Here is a 19,175-nt window from a genome sequence, read left to right on the forward strand (position 1 = left end):
AGAGATGTCTGCAATGTGGGAGATGGACTCTTCCATGCTCCTGACCACTTGCAAGAGGCTCTCGGGCACCCTTGCTAATGCCCCCAACATCTGAGAATGCATGGCATTTATCCTTTGTTCAAACGTCATGACATCAAGGTGCTTATCTGAGTCCTCTCCAGCAGAACTCATGTGCAAACTCGCCCCCAGAGAGCTGGCTCCCGAGGTTCCCTTTGCCGTTGACCATGCTGCAGCCTACTAGGCCCCGGTGCAACAGCCATTGCAGACCCCTCTCCTAATTCTAACTGCAATGACCGCGTACTCCAGTATCTGAGCTGGCGTGTGGGAGTGTAAAAAGCAGTGACGCAGTGCTTGTAGCAGTCTCTCCCTCTTCACCCTTGTCATCGGACATTTCCGCAGTTTTGTCGCTTGGCTCAAGGGTGTCAGAATCAGCCTGGCTCACATTTGGAGTATCATCTGCAAGCATAAATGGGACAAGGGTTCCGTGAGGGTAAGGGAGCACGGTTCACCATCCAGCAAGCAACTTGCACACATTCTTCACCTATTGACTGATAGGCTATTGGACATTCATGGACAGATGGCATTAAAGGAGGAGCTTCACTTACCGATGCTGCCCCCAGCGGATCCAAATTGCCTGTGGCCACTGGACAGGCAACATATGGGCCCATTAGCCGCTGCACCCTTTTCTCTATGTCAGTTAACTGCTGTATGTCGGCCTCTCCACCAGTCCTCTGCTTTTCCATATGGTTATGTGCCATCTTCGACTACAAAGCAAAGAAGGGTTGGTGAGTGGCAGTGTAATGACATATCGGCAATTAATGCATGTATTGCTCCATAAGATGCAAGTGTAAGGCTCAGATGAAAGGGCCTCTCAAGTGTGAGTATGCACACCTAGATATAGATGCCTCACCACTCAAATGCTGCTTCACTAACTAGAAAGTGAAGGTGGAAAATAAGAGCTGGTGAAGTACAGGCTCAGAGATGGGAGGTCAGGAGTTGGGGGAACATGTACTCACTTTCACCAATGAAGTGATATCATAAACCTTTTCCAGCACTGAATGGCGGTCCCATCATCTACTGAGGTCCTTGAGACCTCTGCAGCTACCTCTGACCAGGCATTTCGGAAAGCCTCCCGAGTGTGTCTGCCAGATTCAGGAAATAGGAGGTGCCTCCTTCTCTCCACATGTTGCACTAGCGTTTCTACCTCAGCATCCGAAAAATGGCTTGCCCTCCTGGAACCTCTTTCATTTCCCATATTGTAATGTGAGATGCAGCAAACACACCAAGGTTTCAACTCCTAAGGCGCAGGACCTACCCACAAAACGTGCCCTTTAAGAAGGCGAGGGAGCAGCTGCCTCGTTATCACTCAATGGGAATCAGGTGAATTTCTCGCGTGAATTGGTCAGGCCACCCCGCCCCATACCGCTCCAAATAGCCAATTCCCGCCACAAACAGCGCCCTGTTCATTTTTTTCAGTTAAAGTCCCCAATATCGCTCTAATGGTCGCCCCGTTGATTGGGGCGATAAATGGCCAAAAATATTGTTAGGTGCACCTTGTTTCGGGCGGAGGGCAATTTTGGCCCCAAAGTGTCTGGATAGATGTGGTTCCCTGAGTGAATGCAGTCTGTGCTTATCAGGAAAAAAACTTCTGGTATCAAGAATAATACCAAGGTAAATCTATCCACCTTTGCACACAGAGGGCAGAACTTTCAACTTTGATGAGGGTGTAATAAGGATGGTAGTGGATCGGCTGCCCACTAAACACCCTGCCCAATTTTATTTGCCCATAATTATGATTGGGGCATAGTATGCAAGGTGCTAACTAAAATTGTGAGGTTCAGCATCTTCAAGCAGGTATCATGTAAAGCAGGTGTTCGCAACCTTTTTACTTCTGAGGCCACGTTCCAGTAATATAATTCTACCGAGTCCTGTAAAACAACACAAGTATTTTTATTGTATAAAAATCAGTTATAGAATTAAACATACATATTTATTATTTTTATTTTACTTCCTTAATGTGAAAGTTGTTGTTGGTGCTGAGCAACAATTCTGTCAAGACACAGAGGTATCTACGACAAGGACAAGGCCTGCTCCGACCCATCAACCAGTTGCTTAACAGGATATGAACCAGGAGCAACAAAGCATCATTAAAATGTTAAAGCATGTTGCACAGGTGCTGAGCTCACGACAGCCTTGTTTGTACAAACTCGGTCGAACTGGATTAAAATTCCAGGTCCATATCCTCCATTTCAGAAGCAGAACTTCCCTTTTATTTCAATACTAAACTCCAACACGGCGGTGAAAGTCAGCAACTTGAATTAACAGTATCAGTAATGGCAGAGGCGAATAGCACATGAGAGAAATGGAGAAATAAACAGGGCCCTGAGTGATTTTACTCATTCGACCTCATCGCCATAAATCCTTCAAGTGACAAAGGCAGCCCCCCTCGTTCCTCCTTCCCAACCCGTTCACAAATAGCCGGCTGTATCTGAAAGGACACCAGTGTCCAGACTAGGCCTATTCGTCCATTAGAGAAGCACATGGCCATGAATATAACGCACTGAGTCTGAGGTACAAGGAAAATCGCAATAACGCCTTCAGCTATTTTATTAACTCTGACTGAAGGCATTGAAGGAGGGAGTCACACTGGATTCTGAGTATTATGGCCTTGCCGTAGGCCCAGAGACTGGAAAGTCTCTTCCTTTTTGTCCCTTTTCCCCCATCCAAGGCCACGTCATGCACGCACACTCTCTCCATTGACAGCACCCCTCCCCGTGTCAAATACCAGTTTAACTGGAAAAAAATGCTCTTTCTTCAAAGGTACGAGCGGCTTCCAACCGCCACAGGGCAGCTCCACATGAGGGCAAAGAAAAGGGTTGGAAGGAAGGCTCGTGCTGCCTTGGTCCATGCAAAGCCGGACAAACCCACAGATTTTCCCACCCACAACTCCCACTATTTAAAAAATGGTGAGTGGTTTATGAAGGTGGAAATGAATAGGGCTGGATCAAAAAAACTTACTGAAATAAATACTACTGTAAAAGTCAGGGACATGCAAAGAGACTTGTAGGTGGTTTGCCTTGGTGGTTTCGAATCACCCCAGCCTACGGTTCTAGACACGGGAATTATTTGGGGGAACAGAAAACTGAAACAGAGTCAGGTCTTTCAGCCTCAACCATACAATACTTTATTTGTTTCCACACACACACACACCAGTAAAAGTAACACCTGGTGACGTAAACGAAACCGTACAATAGTACAAAAACTGCCCCGTCCTAACAGTCCCCTGTCGCAATTTAAGACGACTAAGAAACAACACACTACGGTAATGTACAGGGTATAACTGGATTCGTCCAACAAATCCAACCTTACACACACTATAATCACACGTAGCACCTCCCCACTAAACCCCTAAGGTTTGTTTTGGGACACACGACACCCCCTCACACTCGATTCGGTGATCTTAACGGTGCGTGGACTTGGATAATGCTCACCCAGATTATCCGTTGGCTTACTCGCTGCTTCTTCCTTGGGGAAAGCTTTCTCTTCCGATTCCTTGCTGCTGTTACAGCATTCAGGTCCTGGTCTCGAGGGTTCTTCCGAAGGTAGAGTAGTGAGGTTCTTGGTCCCTCATTGGTGGGTTTCCTCTCCGTGCCGGATGGAATGCACAATTCTTGAAGCAAAGAGAGGAGAGAGAAATGGCAGCAAACTGCCTTCTCTTATACATTACAGTCCATGCTTCTTCCTGCCAAAATAGAGTATTTCCTTTGTCTGGGGTGATTGTCTGAATGGCCCATCATCCCAGATCTCACGTTCGTGTATTCTATTGATGGCTCCTGATGGCTTCTGCTTCTCCTGGGTCTGGGACTTAATGGCAGTTCTTTGTTCGGTTTCCCGCCTTTCGGGGCTATCTCATCCAGGTAATGGCCATTGATAGGTTTCTGCTTCGCACCCGATCTTGGGCTAAGTGGTTTCCCATTATTGAACAATCCCGCCAATCGCCTGGAATGAGTTTTCTCTCCTGGCCTTTGTTGCCCAGAGACCTCAGTCTGCTCCAGACATTAACACAAACAGGCTGCTGTCTTCTTTTCAGCAAACAATGAAACACAATATGTCCAAAACTCCCAATCTTTGGGAAACAGGACAGTGTCCAGCATGTTCTTTAATAAAAACGTTTTGGCGTAAGCAATTTGTCCAATATCTTTTAATATCTTCCTGGAGCCTGTGTCGATACTTACATACTTGTACAAATGGTGTCCCAGCTGGTTTAGACTCTGGGAGTGGAATTTTAACATGGAGGAGCACATTGGTTTGGGTGCGGGTGGTGGGTTAAAACCTGGGAAAATGTCAACGGGTCAGGAAGTCAGTTCCAACCCGATTACTTCTGAATTTCACTTGAGCATATTAGGCAGTGTGTGAGCAACCCACTCGGGAAAGCTGGGTCACAGACTTTTGAGTTTAACATCGGATCTATGGTTTTCCCGGGCTTCCTGAAATTCGCCAGTAAAAGCAAGATGAGAACACAACGGCAATTGAGTGGATCAGTCTTTCTCATGGAAATACTGCAATAAATAATCAGTACTCACAGCTGCTTTCTTACCTGCTGTTGGGAAAGGGTGTTGCTCGCAGTACTTTTACTGATATTTTACTTTCTACACTTTGGAGGTTTGTTCTATCAAGATTGTTGGCACATTGGCTGCCTTAGATTGGACCTCAGATGAGGAGCAACATGATCAGCAGTAAGACCAGCACCAGCAGCCTCCAGATCACAGACATGTAGCTGCACAGGAGACAGGGGAGCAGCAGAGAGGGGTGCAACAGAGAGGGGAGCAGCAGAGAGGGGAGCAGCAGAGAGAGGAACAGCAGAGAAGGGTGCAACCGAGAGGGCAGATGCAGAGAGGCCTGCAGGAGGCATTACCCGCGAAATAGGATGTATAGGCAGAGGCCAAATTTCCTTGATCTGTCTGAACAGCAGTGTTTCAGGAGGCTTAGGTTTCTGCATCAGATGGTGACAGACATCTGAAGCCTCCTAGAAGAAGACATGCTACCTGCTGGACCTGTTCACCACACATTACCAGTGGCTGTCAAAACCACAACTTTTTTGCCTTCATTCCAGGGCTCTGCCAGAGACATATCTAGGATCTCCTAGTCAGTGGCCCACAAATGCATAAAACAGTGACTGATGGCTTGTTTAGCAATGCCAGCAATTAAGTCAACTTTTTCTGCAATGGCAACAATCAGAATGAGTGGGTGCTCGGGTTTGCAGCTCTGGCTGGTTTCCCACTGGGGCAGGGTGTAATCGACTGCACACAAGTGTCCATGCAGGCACCCCCAGAACATCCAGGAGTATTCGTCAACTGCAAGGGCTTCCACTCCATCAATGTGCAGCTGGGGGGGCAACCATAAAAGTTATTTCTGCAGGTGTGTGCCAGTTTCCCGGGGAGCTGCCATGATGCTTTCATCCTGTGGCAGTCCAACTGAGGCAGCATGTGAACCTGCTTAAGGGGTGGCTGCTCGGAGACAAGGGAAACTTGGTTGATGACACCCATCAGAACCCGAACAATGATACGCAGCAGTGCTACAAGAATGTCTAATGGCCACCAGATGTGTGATCGAACAAGCCATCGACATGCTGAAGATGTGCTTCAGGAACTGGAGGCACCCTTCAGTATGCACCAGCCAATGTCTCCAGAATGGGAGGTCAGGAGTTGGGGGAACATGTACTCACTTTCACCAATGAAGCGATATCATAAACCTTTTCCAGCACTGAATGGCGGTCCCGTCATCTACTGAGGTCCTCGAGACCTCTGCAGCTACCTCTGACCAGGCATTTCGGAAAGCCTCCCGAGTGTGTCTGCCAGATTCAGGAAATAGGAGGTGCCTCCTTCTCTCCACATGTTGCACTAGCGTTTCTACCTCAGCATCCGAAAAATGGCTTGCCCTCCTGGAACCTCTTTCATTTCCCATATTGTAATGTGAGAAGCAGCAAACACACCAAGGTTTCAACTCCTAAGGCGCAAGACCTACCCACAAAACGTGCCCTTTAAGAAGGCGAGGGAGCAGCTGCCTCGTTATCACTCAATGGGAATCAGGTGAATTTCTCGCGTGAATTGGTCAGGCCACCCCGCCCCATACCGCTCCAAATAGCCCATTCCCACCACAAACAGCGCCCTGTTCATTTTTTTCAGTTAAAGTCCCCAATATCGCTCTAATGGTCGCCCCGTTGATTGGGGCGATAAATGGCCAAAAATATTGTTAGGTGCACCTCGTTTCGGGCGGAGGGCAATTTTGGCCCCAAAGTGTCTGGATAGATGTGGTTCCCTGAGTGAATGCAGTCTGTGCTTATCAGGAAAAAAACTTCTGGTATCAAGAATAATACCAAGGTAAATCTATCCACCTTTGCACACAGAGAGCAGAACTTTCAACTTTGATGAGGGTGTAATAAGGATGGTAGTGGATCGGCTGCCCACTAAACACCCTGCCCAATTTTATTTGCCCATAATTATGATTGGGGCATAGTATGCAAGGTGCTAACTAAAATTGTGAGGTTCAGCATCTTCAAGCAGGTATCATGTAAAGCAGGTGTTCGCAACCTTTTTACTTCTGAGGCCACGTTCCAGTAATATAATTCTACCGAGTCCTGTAAAACAACACAAGTATTTTTATTGTATAAAAATCAGTTATAGAATTAAACATACATATTTATTATTTTTATTTTACTTCCTTAATGTGAAAGTTGTTGTTGGTGCTGAGCAACAATTCTGTCAAGACACAGAGGTATCTACGACAAGGACAAGGCCTGCTCCGACCCATCAACCAGTTGCTTAACAGGATATGAACCAGGAGCAACAAAGCATCATTAAAATGTTAAAGCATGTTGCACAGGCGCTGAGCTCACGACAGCCTTGTTTGTACAAACTCGGTCGAACTGGATTAAAATTCCAGGTCCATATCCTCCATTTCAGAAGCAGAACTTCCCTTTTATTTCAATACTAAACTCCAACACGGCGGTGAAAGTCAGCAACTTGAATTAACAGTATCAGTAATGGCAGAGGCGAATAGCACATGAGAGAAATGGAGAAATAAACAGGGCCCTGAGTGATTTTACTCATTCGACCTCATCGCCATAAATCCTTCAAGTGACAAAGGCAGCCCCCCTCGTTCCTCCTTCCCAACCCGTTCACAAATAGCCGGCTGTATCTGAAAGGACACCAGTGTCCAGACTAGGCCTATTCGTCCATTAGAGAAGCACATGGCCATGAATATAACGCACTGAATCTGAGGTACAAGGAAAATCGCAATAACGCCTTCAGCTATTTTATTAACTCTGACTGAAGGCATTGAAGGAGGGAGTCACACTGGATTCTGAGTATTATGGCCTTGCCGTAGGCCCAGAGACTGGAAAGTCTCTTCCTTTTTGTCCCTTTTCCCCCATCCAAGGCCACGTCATGCACGCACACTCTCTCCATTGACAGCACCCCTCCCCGTGTCAAATACCAGTTTAACTGGAAAAAAATGCTCTTTTTTCAAAAGTACGAGCGGCTTCCAACCGCCACCGGGCAGCTCCACATGAGGGCAAAGAAAAGGGTTGGAAGGAAGGCTCGTGCTGCCTTGGTCCATGCAAAGCCGGACAAACCCACAGATTTTCCCACCCACAACTCCCACTATTTAAAAAATGGTGAGTGGTTTATGAAGGTGGAAATGAATAGGGCTGGATCAAAAAAACTTACTGAAATAAATACTACTGTAAAAGTCAGGGACATGCAAAGAGACTTGTAGGTGGTTTGCCTTGGTGGTTTCGAATCACCCCAGCCTACGGTTCTAGACACGGGAATTATTTGGGGGAACAGAAAACTGAAACAGAGTCAGGTCTTTCAGCCTCAACCATACAATACTTTATTTGTTTCCACACACACACACACACACCAGTAAAAGTAACACCTGGTGACGTAAACGAAACCGTACAATAGTACAAAAACTGCCCCGTCCTAACAGTCCCCTGTCGCAATTTAAGACGACTAAGAAACAACACACTACAGTAATGTACAGGGTATAACTGGATTCGTCCAACAAATCCAACCTTACACACACTATAATCACACGTAGCACCTCCCCACTAAACCCCTAAGGTTTGTTTTGGGACACACGACACCCCCTCACACTCGAATCGGTGATCTTAACGGTGCGTGGGCTTGGATAATGCTCACCCAGATTATCCGTTGGCTTACTCACTGCTTCTTCCTTGGGGAAAGCTTTCTCTTCCGATTCCTTGCTGCTGTTACAGCATTCAGGTCCTGGTCTCGAGGGTTCTTCCGAAGGTAGAGTAGTGAGGTTCTTGGTCCCTCATTGGTGGGTTTCCTCTCCGTGCCGGATGGAGTGCACAATTCTTGAAGCAAAGAGAAGAGAGAGAAATGGCAGCAAACTGCCTTCTCTTATACATTACAGTCCATGCTTCTTCCTGCCAAAATAGAGTATTTCCTTTGTCTGGGGTGATTGTCTGAATGGCCCATCATCCCAGATCTCACGTTCGTGTATTCTGTTGATGGCTCCTGATGGCTTCTGCTTCTACTGGGTCTGGGACTTAATGGCAGTTCTTTGTTCGGTTTCCCGCCTTTCGGGGCTATCTCATCCAGGTAATGGCCGTTGATGGGTTTCTGCTTCGCACCCGATCTTGGGCTAAGTGGTTTCCCATTATTGAACAATCCCGCCAATCGCCTGGAATGAGTTTTCTCTCCTGGCCTTTGTTGCCCAGAGACCTCGGTCTGCTCCAGACATTAACACAAACAGGCTGCTGTCTTCTTTTCAGCAAACAATGAAACACAATATGTCCAAAACTCCCAATCTTTGGGAAACAGGACAGTGTCCAGCATGTTCTTTAATAAAAACGTTTTGGCGTAAGCAATTTGTCCAATATCTTTTAATATCTTTCTGGAGCCTGTGTCGATACTTACATACTTGTACAAATGGTGTCCCAGCTGGTTTAGACTCTGGGAGTGGAATTTTAACATGGAGGAGCACATTGGTTTGGGTGCGGGTGGTGGGTTGAAACCTGGGGAAATGTCAACGGGTCAGGAAGTCAGTTCCAACCCGATTACTTCTGAATTTCACTTGAGCATATTAGGCAGTGTGTGAGCAACCCACTCGGGAAAGCTGGGTCACAGACTTTTGAGTTTAACATCGGATCTATGGTTTTCCCAGGCTTCCTGAAATTCGCCAGTAAAAGCAAGATGAGAACACAATGGCAATTGAGTGGATCAGTCTTTCTCATGGAAATACTGCAATAAATAATCAGTACTCACAGCTGCTTTCTTACCTGCTGTTGGGAAAGGGTGTTGCTCGCAGTACTTTTACTGAGATTTTACTTTCTACACTTTGGAGGTTTGTTCTATCAAGATTGTTGGCACATTGGCTGCCTTAGATTGGACCTCAGATGAGGAGCAACATGATCAGCAGTAAGACCAGCACCAGCAGCCTCCAGGTCACAGACATGTAGCTGCACAGGAGACAGGGGAGCAGCAGAGAGGGGTGCAACAGAGAGGGGAGCAGCAGAGAGGGGAGCAGCAGAGAGAGGAACACCAGAGAAGGGTGCAACCGAGAGGGCAGATGCAGAGAGGCCTGCAGGAGGTATTACCCGCGAAATAGGATGTATAGGCAGAGGCCAAATTTCCTTGATCTGTCTGAACAGCAGTGTTTCAGGAGGCTTAGGTTTCTGCATCAGATGGTGACAGACATCTGAAGCCTCCTAGAAGAAGACATGCTACCTGCTGGACCTGTTCACCACCAGTGGCTGTCAAAACCACAACTTTTTTGCCTTCATTCCAGGGCTCTGCCAGAGACATATCTAGGATCTCCTAGTCAGTGGCCCACAAATGCATAAAACAGTGACTGATGGCTTGTTTAGCAATGCCAGCAATTAAGTCAACTTTTTCTGCAATGGCAACAATCAGAATGAGTGGGTGCTCGGGTTTGCAGCTCTGGCTGGTTTCCCACTGGTGCAGGGTGTAATCGACTGCACACAAGTGTCCATGCAGGCACCCCCAGAACATCCAGGAGTATTCGTCAACTGCAAGGGCTTCCACTCCATCAATGTGCAGCTGGGGGGGCAACCATAAAAGTTATTTCTGCAGGTGTGTGCCAGTTTCCCGGGGAGCTGCCATGATGCTTTCATCCTGTGGCAGTCCAACTGAGGCAGCATGTGAACCTGCTTAAGGGGTGGCTGCTCGGAGACAAGGGAAACTTGGCTGATGACACCCATCAGAACCCGAACAATGATACGCAGCAGTGCTACAAGAATGTCTAATGGCCACCAGATGTGTGATCGAACAAGCCATCGACATGCTGAAGATGTGCTTCAGGAACTGGAGGCACCCTTCAGTATGCACCAGCCAATGTCTCCAGAATGGGAGGTCAGGAGTTGGGGGAACACGCTTCTCGGCCTTTTGGCTAAGATCATGCGTAACTGACCTGACCAGCCACCATGACCTCCGGGTGGTTTCTCCCTGGTCAGGAAGGTATATGCTTGCTTTTTTGGAAACAGGAGGTGGGTGGGGTGGCTTGACCCATCCACCTCCACGGAGGTGTGTGGGGTGGCTTGACCCATCCACCTCCATGGCACGAACCTGGTATTGCAGTACTTCCAGGAACGGTGCAGTGGCTCTAGGCCTTTTGGCTAAGAGCATTGGCGCAGAGTGATCCTTGGCATGTGCAAGGTGACCTCTGGCGTTTGTGATTTGACAAAGAATTGGAACGATTGGCTACGAATTTATAAAAAAAAAAAAAAATGTACTCACTTTCACCAATGAAGTGATATCATAAACCTTTTCCAGCACTGAATGGCGGTCCCGTCATCTACTGAGGTCCTCGACCAGGCATTTCGGAAAGCCTCCCGAGTGTGTCTGCCAGATTCAGGAAATAGGAGGTGCCTCCTTCTCTCCACATGTTGCACTAGCGTTTCTACCTCAGCATCCGAAAAATGGCTTGCCCTCCTGGAACCTCTTTCATTTCCCATATTGTAATGTGAGAAGCAGCAAACACACCAAGGTTTCAACTCCTGTTGGCACATTGGCTGCCTTAGATTGGACCTCAGATGAGGAGCAACATGATCAGCAGTAAGACCAGCACCAGCAGCCTCCAGGTCACAGACATGTAGCTGCACAGGAGACAGGGGAGCAGCAGAGAGGGGTGCAACAGAGAGGGGAGCAGCAGAGAGGGCAGCTGCAGAGAGGCCTGCAGGAGGCATTACCCGCGAAATAGGATGTATAGGCAGAGGCCAAATTTCCTTGATCTGTCTGAACAGCAGTGTTTCAGGAGGCTTAGGTTTCTGCATCAGATGGTGACAGACATCTGAAGCCTCCTAGAAGAAGACATGCTACCTGCTGGACCTGTTCACCACACATTACCAGTGGCTGTCAAAACCACCACTGTTGCAGTTACGGAACATCTTAGGACTGGTATACGGCGCACGCAAATCCATGTGTGTGCAGTCGATGTTGCTCTACACCATGGGGAAGCCCGCTATCCTGGAAAAGCCACATACACGCTTATCCAGTTTCTCTCTGTCTAGACAGAAGATAATTGTATTTTATAGTCTCTTGAACACGCTTGAACAATCTTAGTTCAACTTAACGCTATTTATTTGGGAGCTAGACAACCATGTATAGCTTTAAGATGACGTACCTTCACAGACCTTCTCAATACAGCTCCCTATACCTCCTAGCTAGAGGGCGCTATACATGATATCGATACCTTTTAGCTAGAGGGCCCTATACATTATCTCGTTACAACAATAAAGTCCCTTCTCCTGGAGTACAGAGCCTCTGTGACCTCCCGGATACAGCGATGGACGGCGAACTGGAACATGTTAGCTAAGTCGCCTTCTCCAGACTTGAAAGATCTGGTGCTGAAAAAATTGAGGGCCACAGTGACCTTCAAGGCCACTGGGAGACTCGTCGTCGCCCTGCACTGCAGCTGCAAGTCTGGTGGCAGGAAGTGGCAGAGTTCTGCCTCCTTAACGAAGTGGAGCCTCCTAATACACTGCTCCTGGTTGAGGTGCAGGTAGGAGAAGTGCCCCCTGAAGACCATAGGTGGGTAAGATCTCCTGCTGCAAACTCTCTTCCTCCTCCCTCTGCGAGCAGCTTGTCCTCTTCTTCATTGCCTCCACTTCATCTCCCTGTCATACTTGAGCATGAAGAGGACTACAAGCAGAGCCCCTATGACTGTGGGCAAGTGGTCTAACCCGAACTCTTTGAATGAGAAGCAAGGTGTTCTACACTTGCACCACTCCCTGTCACCTCAGCAGCTTTAAATGACTCTGCAAAGCTCCAACCAGTTGCACAAACCTACACAGAGCCAGTAGAACGAAAAAAAAATAATCCTCAATTAATTAATGATTCCTTTAAATAGCACGGGTAAGGTCCTTCCTGCTGCAGATGCATGTTCAGCTGGTTGTGATTAGGAGAGGGCATTAAATGGAACAGCGATGTCCAAAATTGCAACTCATGCATCAAATCAGCATTGGACACTCATTGACGTCACAATTTGCCTCATGTGAATCTGTCGAGGAAATTTTAGCTTAAATTAACTCAGCGGAGACTTTCAGAGCCGTGCTTCGAGAGAAAGTTTATTTCTAACGAGATATCTCGGAGAGCCCGCTTAGTCCACACTAAGGCAGAACTCTGACTTTTACAGGAAAACCCGCGCTATATTTATACAGTAAAAAGAGGAGTTTTATCTTCAAATTCCACACATTAACATTAATCATATTACTCCGAGAATACAAAGGTCATCCCGGAAGGCACACATTATCTGTTCTTGCATAGTTTCTCCCTGTCTGTGTCGATAATCAGTTTCTCCCTGTCTGTGTCGATAATCAGTTTTAGGAGACTCATGCAAGGAACAGATAATCAGTTTTTGTTTTCTTAAGACAAAGAAGTTTGGGTGTTTTCTCTAGCTCCATTATTTCTACAATATCAGCAAGAAGTGATTTTAACCCTTCCCTTTACCATACTACATAGATCGTTTTCTTCCACAACTCCCTCCTTGTTGATCTTTACAACCGATCAACACAGTTTATTTTTCTTTATTGAAAAGGGGGTTCATATCCTTCGGGGTAGGGTCGCATCTTGAGGCATTCTTCTTCGTCATATTCATCTAATTTTTCTTCTATGTGGCTTAACCTTCCTTTCACAAACATACTTTTCCCTTCTACTTGGGATACTAGGCCCATTACCTGGTTAATTAGCCTTTTTACTTTTATCCACATCCCACACATGATTATTAGTAATATAAGCATAACCACACCTACGATTACTATGGGGTGTATAGCAAGCTTCAGTACTGCTGAAGCTTTGGGGGACCATCCGGAAAACACATCCCACCAGTGGTGTACTGTCAGGGAGGTGACTGCATTTGCGATTCTTACTAGTTGTCCCTTCTTGTAACTCATTTCTATTTTGAACTGGTGGATGTCTCGGCCCCTTTTGGACAGAGCCTCCTCTATTTGTTTGTCATTTTTTATCAAATTGTGCAATTGGGTCAAATTAATTACAGGGGGTAAAGGATCAATTTTGTGCACAGACAGATATTTTACTACATTCTGCCACTGCCCAAAAGTATAAGTTCTTCTTTCTTCTGGATCATACAGGGTGTAGACTTCTCTCACACATGTATTAATGGGGGGTTTATACAGAATTCCGTCCAGGTAGACAGGTCTATTTCCCGTCAGGCAGACCTCATTCTGTCCTACTTCACAAATATCGGTGTCATTGGTTGGTTTTAGTTCCCATCTACATATTCCATTGGGGTGCTGTAGAGAGCATGGTTCGTGTATGGCAGTCTGATAGGGACACACCATTCCGAACGGCCATCTAGCACATCCCCTGTCGTGATGTGTTAGATTCTTTTCATCGACCCAGTCTCCTTTAAATTCTGGGTACCAGAAGTTTCGTCCGAACAACTGGGGTATTACTTGGAACTGACACCATATTTCTCCTTTTGTCTTATTTACTATTTCCATAGTGATGTTACATCCTTTTAAATCGCAACCAGTATATTTTTCTTGGGGTTTAATGGTTAAATTTAGAAGTTTATCTTTCTGATTGATTTCCAGTAATCTCTCCCATGTGTTAGCATGGAAGGATAGTACTTTCCTTTCTAGCTCGGCTCTCAGTAACTGTCTGATCATCTCCCTGAACATGCAATGGGTGTACTTATTTACTTCCTTTTGTTCCTTCATTAGGTTTTCTATTTCCTTCTCTATCTTTTCATTCTGCCCCCCGGTCATTTCGTCTGTGATATAACCTGATACCTGCAATTGCTGTAATCCTTCATCCCAGGCATTTCTTATTTTTATGCCTTTCCCCACTAGTCCTCCGACGACCTGGATTTTGTTTTGTAGGGTCTCGATATCCATGGAGTTCAATGCTCCCATTCCAGCTCCTACTCCACCTAACAAAGTCCCCAACACATCCCGTCTCCTTCTTCCTGTCTGACTCTTCCTACTGCTAAAATGATCAGAATGCCCAATGTCCGCTTACAGCTTTTCCAAGAGTCCCGCCTCATCTTCCCTTTTTTCTCTGTTTCAATAACACTCCTGTATTAATTCGTTAAAATAACAGCACGCAAGCACGAGGGTAACAGTGATCCAAATAATAAAGGCCCAAATTGGCATACAAGCAAGTTCTGACATTCGGCCTGAACTCTGGGTGTCTTATTTTAGGTTCAATGTACCCTTGTGAAGGGTCACAAAAGAGGGGTCAGTACAGTTCTTTGGTGAGAAGATGGCCGTCTTCTCGGGTAGGTAACCGTAGCACATCCTAGTTCTATGTCTCTTCTTTTGGCTGTGATTCGTTGGGGAAGTAATATTTACAACGGGTGGCGTGCACCCAGTTTGGATGCTTTTCCAATTTCAATGCGGTTCTCGTCGTGAGAATTATCTGATACGGTCCTTTCCACCTAGGAGAAAAAGATTCTTTGTTTAATGTTTTCACTAACACTTGGTCTCCTGGCTTGAATGGGTGCATATTTCCTTCCGACAGGGGCACCTGTGTCTGCTTTATCTGGTCATGCAGACTTCTTGCTATTTCACACATGGCCTGAGCATACTTTAGTGATTTTTCATCATTCCAAATGAATGCTACCTTTTCCGCTACCAGTGGTGGTTTCACTCCGGTAGGCATTGGCCTTCCCAATAAGGCTTCATGCGGTGTCAAACCAGTGTTTCGGTTTTTCTGGTTTCTTAATGTATATAGTACCAACGGTAGGGCGTCTGGCCATTTTAATCCTGTCTCCTGACATACCTTGGTAAGGGTAGATTTTATTATCCCATTTACTCTCTCTACTATTCCTGAAGACTGAGGTTGATATGGTATATGTAACTTCCACTGGAAACCTAGTGCTTCTGCAAGATTTTGCACTATTTTCCCTGTGAAGTGTGTTCCCCTGTCACTGTTGATTCCCATAGGTATCCCATATCTTGGTACTATATCTTTAAATAGAATCTTTTCTACTGTTCGGGCATTGTCTCTCCTAGTGGCGTACGCTTCTACCCACCTTGTGAACATGTCTACTATGACTAATAGGTACTTAAAACCTGATACTGGAGGCATGTGGACAAAATCAATTTGCAAATTTTCAAAGGGCATACTAGGTTGGAGTAGATGATCATATTCAGCAGGTGTTTTACCTCTGTTATTTTGTTGACAAATTTGGCATGTTCTAGCAACTTTTTCAATTACCACTGTTATTCCTGGTGCATACCACTGTGCATTAATAGCATGTATCATCCCTCCTTTGCCCATGTGAGCCTGACCGTGTCCTAGGCGAGACAGGGGCAAGAATAGAGATCTAGGGCAAACAGTTCGCCCTTCAGGGTGATACCAAATGTCATTTTTTAGAAAGCAACCCTGGTTTTCCCAAGTCCTTCTTTCTTGCAGAGTAACTTAATGGGCTGTTTTAAGTAGTTGGACGTCAAGTGTCTGTGGAAGGGAGACTGAGACTGCTTGAAGGCAGTCTGTCTGTGCCGAAGCGGCCTGTTTGGCTGCTTCATCAGCCCTCCTATTTCCCACTGACACTTCATCCTCACCGATTGTGTGTGCTGCACATTTGATAACGGCTACCTTATTTGGCAACTGAATGGCGTATAATAGATTAAGCACCAATTGAGAGTACTTAATATGCTTTCCACCAGAGGTGATAAAGCCTCTGTTTTTCCATAGTTGTCCAAAATCATGGACCACACCGAATACATATCTAGAATCAGTATAGATATTGGCAGTTTAATCTTTTGCTAATATACAAGCTCTGGTGAGGGCAAATAATTCAGCAGCCTGAGCCGAGGTTCCGGGAGGCAGGGCAAATGCTTCAACAGTTTCATGGGGGTTTACAATTGCATAGCCTGACAAAAGCAAATTATCTGATGGTCTGTACGATGACCCATCCGTATAGAGAATGAGATCAGGATTGTCCATGGGCTCTGTGAGCAAATCTGGTTTCGGCAAGGTGGCTAATTCCACTGTTAACAGACAGTCGTGCTGGTCTGGATCCTCTATTTCTCTGGTGGGAACAAAAGTGGCGGGGTTTACTATCGGCGCGCGTTGAAAGGTGTAGTTAGAGTGTGATAGCAGCAGTACTTCATAACCTGTTCTTCTAGATGCTGTGAAATGCTGGGTGGCAGCGGAGTTCAATAGTAATAGCACTGCATGAGCTGTAACGACAGTACACGGATAGTCCAAAACAATAGGTACTGACTTCTCCACCATGACCGCAGTAGCGGCTACAGCGCGTAGACATGCTGGCATTCCCCTCACTACTGGAGGAAGTAAAACCGAATAATAGGCGACTGGTCTATTTCCCCCACCATGTTCTTGAGTTAATACTGCCATTGCAAATCCTTCTTTCTCATTCACATACATCTGAAAGGGTTTAGAATAGTTCTGAAGTCCCAATGCCGGAGCGTTAGTGATAGCTTTCTTTAACTGCTCAAACGCCTCCTCCCTCTCTGGGGTCCACTCTACCTTGGGTGGGGCATCATTTCGGGCAGCTGATCTTAGGACCGCATCCCATTCTCGATAATCAGGGATCCACTGTCTGCAGTACCCCACCATCCCCAAAAAAGACAAAATATCCTTTTTTGTCTTTGGTATGGGGATACTCTGAATAGTCTGAATTCTTTCGGGTCCTAGCTGCCTCTGCCCTTGAGATATGTGGAAACCCAGGTACTGGACTTGAGTCTGGCAAAATTGTAGCTTTTGTAATGATACTCAGTGCCCTCTTTCACATAGGTGTTGTAATAATTTCAGGGAATCTTGCATGCATCTGTATCCGTGGCTGGAAGCCACAAGCAAATCGTCCGCATATTGTAACAGTACAGACTGGTCTGATAATAAACAAACAGTCTTCTAGGTCTCTTTTTACTGCTGCTGCATATACTGCGGGGCTTTCGGTGTACCCTTGGGGCAACCTGGTCCATGTGTACTGCTGTTTCTTGTAGGTGAAAGCAAACAGATACTGACTCTCTTGATTTACTGGGATGGAGAAAAAGGCTGAGCACAGATCTATCACAGTAAAGACAGTTGCTGTTGGTGGGATGGCAGATAGCACAATGTTGGTGTCCGGTACCACAGGGGTGATAGGGACTACTATCTTATTAATAGCTCTTAGATCTTGCACAAATCTCCACTCATTCGGCCTATTAACCTTTGGTATGGGCAGTATCGGAGTGTTACACGGGCTCTGTGTCTTTTCTAGAACTCCTTGTTCCAACAATGCAGAAATGACTGGCTCTATCCCATCTTCTGCCTCTGGAGGCAGTCTGTACTGCTTAATGCTTGGTAACATGGCGTTCTTTATCAGTCGTACCCGGTGGGGTGCTGCAGAATGTACCTTCCCAACATGATTCTTATGTTTTGCCCAAAGTTCAGAAGACACTTGATTCAATGCCATTGGCAGCTTAGGGCTCGGTTGTCCAGGGGGTTGCTGTTTTTTAAAGGTGGAGGCATGACTTTTACCTTTCCACTGGAGAATCCCCCTGGAACGGGTGATAAATTTAATCTGGACATTCTGTAATTCTATTACTGCCCAAGGTCTATAGCCTTGATGCTGCTTCTCCTTTTCTATTTCTACAATCATCGGACCCATATCTTTGGGTTTCGCCGGCGGTTTTACAGCCAATGTCAGATGGGGTGTCCAGTTCTCCTCTTTAAACCGCTTCTGCTGTAAGGGTGTCAAATCCATGGCTACCCCTAATCCTTCTGGTCCGAAATAAATGCGGGGTGTAGCTTCTATTATCTCTTCTTTATCTAGAAAGGGCTGTATTAAGCACTGGTAAGTTTCAGCTTTTTGTCGAGTGTACCAGGCTGTGCAGTGAAGCTGAACTGCCTCAAAGCTTGTTAAGATGATATACATCAGTTCGTCCGATTAGAGTCAAATTTAGCTTTTAAGTTTTTTACAATATCCTGTATCGGGGGGAATAGAAGTTGCCACTCAATTGCCAACAATAGAGGGCAGCCTTTTCTTTGTTATCTTCCCCCTCCTCCCTTTTAATCCCATCAAAGAACTGATGGATTTTATTTGGAGGGAGCTCCATGAACATCCCTTCCTTTGTGCAATATATTGTGGCTCCTAGTTTACACAAAGTCTGTCTTCCTAATAAAGGGAGAGGGGCTGTTTTAGAGACTATCAAAGTCTCATTATCTACTCGTTGTCCTTCAATTGTCAATTTAGTAGGTTCGGACAAAAATTCTTTCAGGGGGATACCGGCCACCCCCATGCTCAAGACGGTAGTGTTGCTTACAGGTAATCCCACAGAAGGTGGTACAGAAGACATAGTAGCACCGGTATCCACCAGAAACTTTACATAAGTGTTTCCCACTTTTATTACTGCCAAAGGATTCTCTTCTATGTCTGTAGATAAGCGGAGGGTTGCCGCCTGTACCACTACACCTCCGGGGCATCCCTATGCTGATTGGTGCGGGTTGGGGTTAGAAAAGGAAAATTGAGGGGCCATTGGAGGTGTAGGTTCGGGGAAATTCCCCTGTAACCCTCCAAACTGTTTAGGTGGGCACCTACAATCTCGAGCCCAGGGCCCCTTCCTTCCGCAATTTCTAAACTCATCTTGCGAGCGATCTCGCTGGGACCACTGTCCTCTTCCTCCTCCCCTCCTTCCCCCAAACCCTCCTCTA

The 19,175-nt window shown here is 46.2% G+C and overlaps 1 protein-coding gene and 1 pseudogene across 1 annotated transcript in view; both read left to right on the forward strand.

The window, feature by feature from the left end:
• The window catches only part of LOC139264099 (RING finger and SPRY domain-containing protein 1-like), a 159,775-nt gene that overhangs the window by 118,245 nt on the left and 22,355 nt on the right, over positions 1–19,175 (forward strand). The window lies entirely within an intron of this gene.
• LOC139264859 (U2 spliceosomal RNA) lies at positions 10,421–10,653 on the forward strand (annotated as a pseudogene).

Source organism: Pristiophorus japonicus, chromosome 5 (assembly GCF_044704955.1).
Source record: "Pristiophorus japonicus isolate sPriJap1 chromosome 5, sPriJap1.hap1, whole genome shotgun sequence".
NCBI classification, from domain to species: domain Eukaryota; kingdom Metazoa; phylum Chordata; class Chondrichthyes; family Pristiophoridae; genus Pristiophorus; species Pristiophorus japonicus.